A 10,011-nucleotide genomic window follows, 5' to 3' on the forward strand; every position below is an offset into this window, starting at 1 on the left:
GTCATATGTTCTTACCGATGGTGAAATGGATAAACAAACATTCAAAATGGCAGAATTACATTCTCTGTGTCTGGATTTTAGCCTGTCCCTGGTCTGAGTCGCAGGATTGGCAGGAACGACAAGTTGGACTCAGCCTAGTTAATTCCACAGCAGCTCAAAGGAAACGTGTGCAAATGAGGATAACAGGAGTTGCCACGGCTTCTCTGGTTCCAACCTCCCACTGAGACAGGGGAACCTCCAAGTCAGAGGATCCCAGAACCCAGGTTTCGGGAGAAACTAGAAATCTAGATGCTTACACAAAATGCATGATTGCTTAACATTAATATCTCATATATACAAGTATGCTTGTGGCACTGGACCAGATTCAGCCTGAGGCTGTTGGTCTGGAATCTTTGACTGACTGAAAGGTTTCCAAGCTCTGATTTCTTGGTAAAAAAAAGCCAGACTTCATCACTTTTTTAAGAGGTCATTGCTTATGTCATATGAGGCTGAACATGCTCCTTTTCATACCTTAATCTGCTCAGCTTTCTTTTTACATTTCGAAGACATAAACTCCTATTTTAATAAAAGGAAGGCAGGACCAAAACCAGACTTACTACGTTGTCTTCCTCAGAAGTCTCCTTTTCAACTTTTCTGGCTAGAATATGCTTTAAGAGAGCATTTGCTGCACATTGTATGGCATTTTCTCTCTAATGAAAATATGTTGTGATTTTCATTTGCTAATTTCAAAAGTCATGTTTTTGTCTACTGGTCTAGTTAGAAAAAGAAAGGAAATACCTTATTTTGGGCAGTATCTATCGAAGGAGTAGTTAACTAAATGATGGTGAGATGTCACCAGGTGAGGTCTTGATTTGTCCTGGGAAGTGTAGCACCTGCTGTCAGAGGGAAAGTCTCTCTGATTTAGGTGCGAGTAAAACAATTTTAACAGTAGGCTCCAATCATGCTGGAATGAAGCGTAGTGTGACTGTCATCTCTGAACCATTCAGTTTCATAACTGATCTTGTCAGGGACACATCATTGCCCTTATATGTTTCAGATGTTGAATACCTTATGATGTTTGTTTCTCTCTTCATGAAGCAGTATAAAGCAACTGTGGTGCATGCAATAAACTTCCATTTGTGTTCGAATGATACAAGATGAGATCTGTTGGTGAGTGAAATCTACTTTATTGATTTTCATTTGTTTATAAAATAATCATTTATTGTGAACCAACTATTATCTTGAGATGCAAAGATCAACAGAAATACTTAACAGTAGTTCAACTTATAGCACATATGTAACAATTAAATTAGCATTTTCCCCTTCCTCCTCTTGCTGATAGCAAATTATATCTTTGACTTGCATGATTTGGGAATAAGAGAAATAGGAAAAGCACTTTTCCAAGAAGCTCTTCTTTCCTTTCTGAACCTGCCAAGGTCTGTAAATTACGTTTTCCACTGCCAGTAGGGGCTCATTACAGGCTTGCAAGGGGGTCCTGAGGAAGTCTTCATGAGAAGTTTGGGGAGGGTTATGGCAGGTGTCAAATGAGTTCATTCTGGGTACAGAAATTCACATTACATAGGTTGCATGGAAAAGAAATGCAGTGAGTAAATTTTTATAAATAAGGTTAAAAAATCTTAATGTTGTATTAATTAAATTTTGAGTATCTGCCTAGAATAGTACGTGCTTTTTGATTTTCCAGCTAACATTTCAGTGTGGACACAGAAGACAAAATCAGTGCAGATCAAATACCTGGAAAGAAGAAAGGGCCGGGCAACAGGAGGAGGAAACCCAGACGTTGGCAAAAGCCGTGTTACCCAAAGAGCACTGAGTCTTGCCTGAGATACTCTTTCTGTGTCCTAATAGTGAACCTTCGTATGGCACTCGGTCTGTGCTAGACAGCTCTTAATTTTTACAGACAGCCAGTCATAGATGGATGCATAGAAAATACATGCACAGTTACACAAGAGAACTTAAATTAATTTTACAAGGGTTATTTTTATTTATTTTTTAAACAAAGTCCATTTTAGACATGGGTTAAAGATCCTTTTTAAGTGTCATTGAGAAGAGTAACATTAGTCCTCAGGAAACATGACATTTGATCATGAAGCCTGTGCCTAGATATAGTTAGCCAGGTTAGCATCCTTCAGGCAGGAGTTGCCAATTTTGACCTGGTTCAAATTCACTCAAATCCATTGATCACTAAAATTGTCTGGAAATGATTAATCTTTGCTATATCATAAAGGACATTAATGTCTTGTAATCTCTTAGAGTCACCTATGTGAATAATAATGATCACAATGCTGTGCCATAAAAAAATGGTCCTTTAAGATTTTTAGACATTTGATACTAGAGAAATGTTTTATTACCAACTTCCATTACCTGGGTATACAAAGTGGAGGTGTGTTTGTACACATGTATGTGTGTTCTGTATGTATAGGCATGTACACTCACACATATGCCCGTGTGTGTGTTTACATGTAGTTGATAACTTTGGCAAAGAGACAAAAATGAGAAGACTGCTGTGTGGTCTTGAAATCAATCAAAACTTGCTGTTGGCTTGTAGACAGAGCATTGAGAAGAGAGCTCCTGGAATTGCTCATGCCTAAGTTTCCCAGAACAGGAGGAGGAAGCCAAGCCTGCATTTAGGGATGAAAGGTTGTAGATGAGGTGGAGGGGAAATGAGGAGACAGAACCAAGCAGGGTGTGACACTTTGGGTGTAATAGTGAATGGCAGGAGAGAGTGGCAGGAGTTGGTGAAGGGGCTGAAAGGTAGTGGGGCAACGTTGGCCAAGGAGGTAAAGAGGCTGTTGATGGGCGTGACTTCCCATATGTCAGATTTCCTGTGTGTTCTGGGCTCTTTTCTCATTCTACTCCTGGTCTTGTTGGGGCTTGATTAAGTACATACTGGCCCAGGTGATCCAAACAACTCTCATGTGCACATTTAGACACCAAACTTCATCAGGCAGATAATTTTTATTAGGTAGACATTCACTCCACATTGGATTGGACTTTTGGACAATTTGATGTACCTTCAACAATAACCTGTCCTACTTTTCCTCTTTGTCCTTACTTATGGACTGCTTATTTTAAAGAAAGAAACAATATTTTTGGATGCTAGAGACTAGATGCTTTCAACAAAAAATACAAGTATACCAGGAAAATTTATACATTACTGTATTAGTTCAATAAATATTTTGCCATACTTTGTGTTCAGCACGAGGGACATGCTGTGAAGAAGCCAAAGGGCCTGCCCTCCTAGGGGTTACAGTCTAGAGGAGGTGAGTTTACTTAGAATGTCAGTGTCTGGCATGCAAAACTGTAGCAACTTCAGCCTCAGTATTAAACCTACAAGTATTTTAAAATTGTTCCTAACAGCAGTTTGTTTTCATGTGCCTCTTGTAAGTAGCATATAGCTGAATTTTTTCCCCCAATTTGATAACTGATTAATTACATTTATTGGAACTATTAATTTACTTAAATTTATTTCTGGTATTTGTATATTCTATATACTGTGCTTTGTATGTTTCTTTGTTTTCTCATTTCTTGCCTTTTGGATTGATTGCATTTTCTGAATGCTTAACTGGGTTAAAAGTTTTAGAATCTATTTCTAGATTTTTAGTAGTTACTCTTGAAATTTTAACACCAATTTGCATGCTTTTAGTTTACTTTTTTGCATCTTGCTTCTTCCATCTGTATTAACTTCTTTTTTTATTAGTTCTTTCCAATTCCTTTAGAATTTCTTTCAGTGATGATTTCTACATATTATGATCTCTCTAATCCTTATTTGTCTTTCATTTTCAAATGGCAGTTTAGTTGGTCATAGAAGTCTAGATTGACAGCTATTTTATTTTAACACTTTGAGGATATTATTCAATGATTTATTCTGGTCTCTTTTGCTGCTGCTAAGAAGTCTATTAAGGTCTTTGCAGGAAAGATGTCTATTTTCCTTGATTGCTTTTGATATTTGATCTTTTTCTTTGAGATCCTGCCATTTTACTCTGAACCGTTCTGGGTGTGGATTTGATTATGTATTTATATTTTCAGTTGAGTGCTAGGCCACATTAACTGCTTTCACATATCCCCTACAATAAATAATGATATGGAATATATTTCCATGTCAATAAATATGCCCCTATTATGTCAATTTAAATAATTATATTTCTGCATAGTTGGAGATTAAAGTATTTAATCTCATATTTTATTTGAATAAAATCATATGCACACACATGCAAAGAAAAGGAGTTGTAACCCATGTAAGTACTGGATACTGCTGACATCCTGACTAGCTCACTGGTGCTCTGAAGCTGCTCACACCGTCTCAGGGAGCGCTGACTGTGTGCATCTCTTTCCAACTCCACATTCAGTGATGCCACTTTGGACATAGCGGGAGTGTTTACACTAAGGAAATAGACTAAGGTTGCAAATCAGGGAATTTTTTTCCTTCCAAATTTGTTCTTAAACATTTACCAGCACACCGCCAGTCATCCTTCATTTGGACACTTGTTACCTCCTGCCAGCCTCCACAATACCCATCTTCTGTAAGCTCAGCCTCACCTAGGTCCAGAAACACTTCTGTCTTTTCATAGTCACAAGACAAGTGGGCTATAGAGTTCATCTACCCATTCATTTATCTATTAGTACATTTCTGTGAAGAATATGAAGGTCTTATATGGGTCAAGCAGTATGCTGGGCAGCAAGAACACACAGATGACCAAGGACAGGACATCTATTAAGCCAAGGGTCAGCTTTAGTTCCCACTGTACTTTTTCTCTACCACTTTAGTTAGTTGGGTTATATTTCTGAGGCCCAGCATGCTTCAGCCTAATCTTTCTGCATTACGACATCCATGTCAACTTAATGGGGAGATGTAGTCAGAAACATGGTATGAGTTAGTTGCTTTTGTTTATAGACATGAACTTCTCTTAGCAAATGCTGCTTCAGTCTTCTGAAGAGTCATAAAACCCATTGTTTATCTGTCAATTCTTAACCTCACCAGTCTCTCTAAGTAAGCAATTTAAGTTTTCATCTTTAGAATTATACATTTTGAAATAAATTTTAGGCATCTGGGAGTTGACTCCTGTTTACAGTAACTCCTAGAAAATGACTTAAAAATTTAAATTCTGGACACATCAAGTAGTTCTTCTAATGTTATCTTTTGATGAGTTCAGGATAAATTAATGAAAAATAGATGAATAAAATCCTTTTTAGAGTTCACATGGGTTTAAAAATTAAGGCTAGATATATTGACAAAACAGATTCTGGCTTTTGCCAAGCCCCCCAAATTTTAGAGTTTGAAACATTTTGAGTTAAAAATGTGACTGAAACTAATAATGTGCTATTTCATCAGTATAGTGTTTGTTAAAACAACATGAAATTTTAAACTGGATTATTCTTTCTTTATGTAAATGTGGTAAAGTTAATATCATAGATTTACTTAATTAAAAATAACCACAAAGAATTATATATTTAATAGATCAATTATAGGTGTCTCATAAGTAAAGCAATGTGTTAGTAACATGAAAACATTTAAAAAATAAGATCCAAATTCAGTTACTGATGAGATCTTATAAGCTCTTCAGAAATTCAAACTTTTACATAAATTATTCCATAAATTAAGAAAACATGAAAATTCCAGTGTATGTGTTACAATAGTTTCCAAACATTCACAAACCTGTGAGGCAATTTGATATTTTGTATGCAATGTAGTTTGAGACAAACACAAGATTTTACCCCAGAATCTTGAAGGAGTCATCCAAAATATTAGGGGAGATGTCTAAAGAGAGAGATGTGATTGCCCAGGGAGTTCTTTAATGAGCTCAAATGTTAAGGAGCCCTGGAAGAATGGCCACATTCATGCAAAAGAATGGCACAAGCCTGTTTAAAGGGTGTAAGAAAGGTTAATTTTAATATCCAATAGGCTGCATGAAACACCAAGGACCACAAAAAAGGGCATTCAGAGCAAGAAGAAGAAGATGTACAAATTTAGGAAAGAAAATGTAATAATAACAGAGTGGAAAGAAGACATATATATTCAATTTCTTTCATCTCTGTTGAAGTGCATGGTCTCCAGACTCTACAATGTAAATAAACATTCTACACAGAGTACATTTAACTAGGATAGAATAAGAATTTTATATCTGAATAAGTCCATGCCTTCAAATAGATTCCTCCCTCCATTTTTGAATGACATGTGCAGGATGCTTACAGAGTCTACAGATGTGACCACCAATCACTGCTGATAAAACTTAATGAGATGTTGCCAACTATGTGAGCAGGGCCAGTAGGTAGGAAATGAACATATGCTCTTGCTGTTAACAAAAGGAGAAACAGTTGGACTAATAAATTTTAATGCTGATCCTGGGCAATAATTGAAAACAAATTATAAATCTAATGATTTCTAAGTACCAAACAAACCACCCCAGAGCCATTAAATGTTATTGATATTGATTTTGAAAAACCAAGTGGGTCAATAAGCTGTGTCTTATTCTCAGCAAGGTGATAGTCTCTCATGAAAATCTGGATGGCAGGAGAGCTGGACGGATTAACAGCATGCCTTTGTGACCACAGAGAGGGATTCTTCAGAAAAAGGAAGGGTCCTTACTTAATCTAGTTCTGTTTGATGTCTTCATTAATGACTTAAATGGGGGCATATATAATAGTCATCAAATTTGCAGAGAGGTCCAGATTGTGAGGGAGAGTTAACAGAAAAGATGACAACTGTAGAAAAGAAAATCAATGACTAGTATAATGGGTTTAAACTGACATGATGAAAATTAACAGAGATTACTATTAAGTTTTGAATTTAGTTAAACAAAACAAAATCAACACATACAGGAGGGGTTGGGTGCTGGCATAGCAAGAGTTTATTTGGAACGTTGATGGACTACCTCAGCAGCAATATCTTTTGTCTCACGAGAAGCAAAAAGTCATCACCTGTTATGATGTTCCGAAAGCACACTGTGATTGGTGTTCACTTTCGGGAGCCAGTTAGTGAGGGTGGTGATGATTCTTACAGTTAACTAAAACTGGTGGCTGGTTGAATGGTCGGACCTAAATTTAACAGGCCAGTTTATCTGTGAAGTACGGAACAGGCAAAGGGTTTTGAATGCTATCGTAAGATCCAGGGACAAATCCTGGCACTGTTGGGTGTCTGTATGTTTTCAAAGAAGTCCCACAAGTTCTGTGAGCCTCAGTTTCCTTGGCTGAAAAATGAGGATAAAAATAGCTCCTTTTCAAAGTTGTCAGGAGGATTGAGGGATGTCTGAGGGACTTAGCCCAGGGCCCGCCCCCTAGTATGTGCTCTGTAAATGGTAGCTGTTAGAATGATAATTATCGTCTTACTAGTTTTTGGAGATAGAAGCATGTGTGCACTTTACCAATCAGGATAACTTTGCAGCTCACGAACAAAATTAGGGAGTGTATGAGGATACCATCTTTATGAAGACTTGCACTCCAGACCCAATTGTTAAATTTTGATGAAAGTGGTCTCTGTTAGAAGCAAATGTTATTTGATATGTGCATCTTGAAGAAAGATGACTCCCAAGCTCTGAGGTTTAAGGCTGCAGATGAGGGAGACATCTGAAGCTAGGTACTAATGCCTGTAGAGATTTAACTGCTAAGGTTTTTTTTTTTAAAGACTGTTATGTTTTTATTAGCGCTCTACAGCTCTTGAGTGCATTGCCTAGCCCTGTCTTCCCCACAACTCTGTTATTTTTCATGTGCAATTTTGCAGAAGGCAAAGTTTTCTTCAGCTATGCTTATGTTGCATTATAGCAGAAATACTGTAGACGGAACACAGGAATGTAAATGAAACCTTATATTTACTTGATACCTTATTCTTAAAATAATTCCACAAACAAGACAGAGCTAGGAATGCACATAGATGGAAAGGTACAGTGGAGGAGAGCCTTGGCTTAGGCCTTTGGGATGCTGGGCTCTAGCCCAAGCTCTTCACTTATTAATTTTGTGTTGTGGGCCGAATTGTGTCCCCCTAAATTGTAGTCCTAACCCCCAGTACCTCAAAATGTGACTATATTTGGAGATAAGAACTTTAAAGAGATATTTAAGGCTAAATGAGGTCATTAGGTTGGGCCCTAACACAATATGGCTGATGTCCTCAGAGGAAGAGACTAGAGCACACAGACACAGAGGGAAGGCCATGTGAGGACCCAGGAAGAACGCCATCTGCAAGCCAAAGAGAGCAGCCTCAGAAGACACCAACCCTGCCAACCCCTCACTCTCAGACTTCCAGCCTCCAGAACTGTGAGAAAATAACTTTCTGTTGTTGAAGCCACCCAGCCTATGGTCCTTTGCGGCAGTGCTGCTGGCAAGCAGATGCACTATTTAACCCCCGGGATTTTTGTTTCCTTACCGGTAAAATGAAGAGTATAATGTAAAAGTGGGTGGTACTTTAAAATGAACAAGTAAAATAACCCATTTTGTGCTAGGGGAAAAGATGACAAGAAAGCAGCATTGAATTATAGTAACTTTTCATTTTTATTTATTTCTCTAAAAGTCTGAGAAAAAAATAGGTATTTCCTGGTTTGAAAAGATCAAAAACTCTTTGTTAAAACTAACTAAATAAATAAATGGATAATTATTTACAGAAAACATTCCCAGTAGCAAATGCCATCAATCAGAGAGTGTTCTGAGAAATTTCAAATATAATTTGATCTCCTCTCCCCCCAAATTACAATTTGCATCACCTTTCTAGAAACATACCTATTTCATAAATTAGGATATACCCGTACTTGTTAAATACTTAAGGTTTGATTTAATTAAAGAGTTCAGGTTGCTGAGCGCAGCCTCGCCCTTCCGTTATTGTCATGCATGCATGGGCTGCAGTTGATAATCAGAGCTGTGTTGGGCATTCCACTTTGCACCTCCTAGGGCACCAATTTTCAGAAACGGTTAGAACCCAATAGAAAAATCTCACCTAAGATTCATCTGTGAGCTAAATTACAAGGGAAGCCGTTATCATTCATTTTACATGCACTATCGGTCCAGGTTGTCAGCCAAGCTCCTCTGGATAACAGGGAAGGATTTTGCTGGCTTTAAGAATCCTGAGAACTGAAATGCTCAACCAAGGTATTTCACTGTTCTCCTGATCAAGAAATCATTCTTAATTGAACCAAAAGTATATATTGAGTCTCCACTCCACTAGATGGCTAGCCTGGGAGGCCCACGTTCTAGAGTGAGGATGGAAGAGTAGACATTTAAAATCTGGCTGGAAGAGACCAAGCAAATACTAAGCAATGAGAAGTCAGTGAAATGTTAAGCTCCATGGAAAGAATGAAAAGGAATTTCAGAGAAGGGCAAGAACAGTGTGAGTCTGGGGAAGCAGATGAAGCTAAGAGAGGAGGTGGGAAGGATTTGGACACAGGATGATTTAAATAGAGGATACAGTGGAAGTTACTTTGGGGTGGGTGTAGTTTGAGGGGAAGGCTGAGTATGTGTGTTTTGTGCACACATGCTGGGCACCACTTTCTTGGGGGGAGTGTTGAGAAGAGAGATGGCATGAGCAAAGACATGTTAGTGGAAGAACCAGGACACTAATGAATGCATAATGCACCTAGAGAAGTCTGGCTTTGAGAAAATGATGTGCAATTCCATCACGTGTGCTATCACAATTAGGAATGTGTTATTTCTAAATCCTGAGAATAACCTACAATGTTAAATATTGCCAACCTCATTTTGCAGCTAAAGGAACTGAGGTTTAGAAAAATTAAATGACTCATCTTCAATCACAGATATTAAATGCATTAGCCTCCAAAGTCTTCATGATGTTGTCCAAGCATAGTGGGACATATGTGGGTCCACGTGGGTATCACAAATTGATGGATGCTGTTGGTGCCCACGATAGCACCCACTCTATCAGCTGGTGTACTCACCTCTCAGCTGCATTCACTCCCTAGGAGGATACACCCCTCCAGACCTTGGCCAGTGACTACTATGCATGGGGTATAAAAGGCCAGCCCCCTTGCTCAAGCTGACTCACTTGGTAATGTATTTTGTGCTCCGGAGCATCTC

The sequence above is a fragment of the Vicugna pacos genome, chromosome 1 (assembly GCF_048564905.1).
Source record: "Vicugna pacos chromosome 1, VicPac4, whole genome shotgun sequence".
NCBI lineage: Eukaryota > Metazoa > Chordata > Mammalia > Artiodactyla > Camelidae > Vicugna > Vicugna pacos.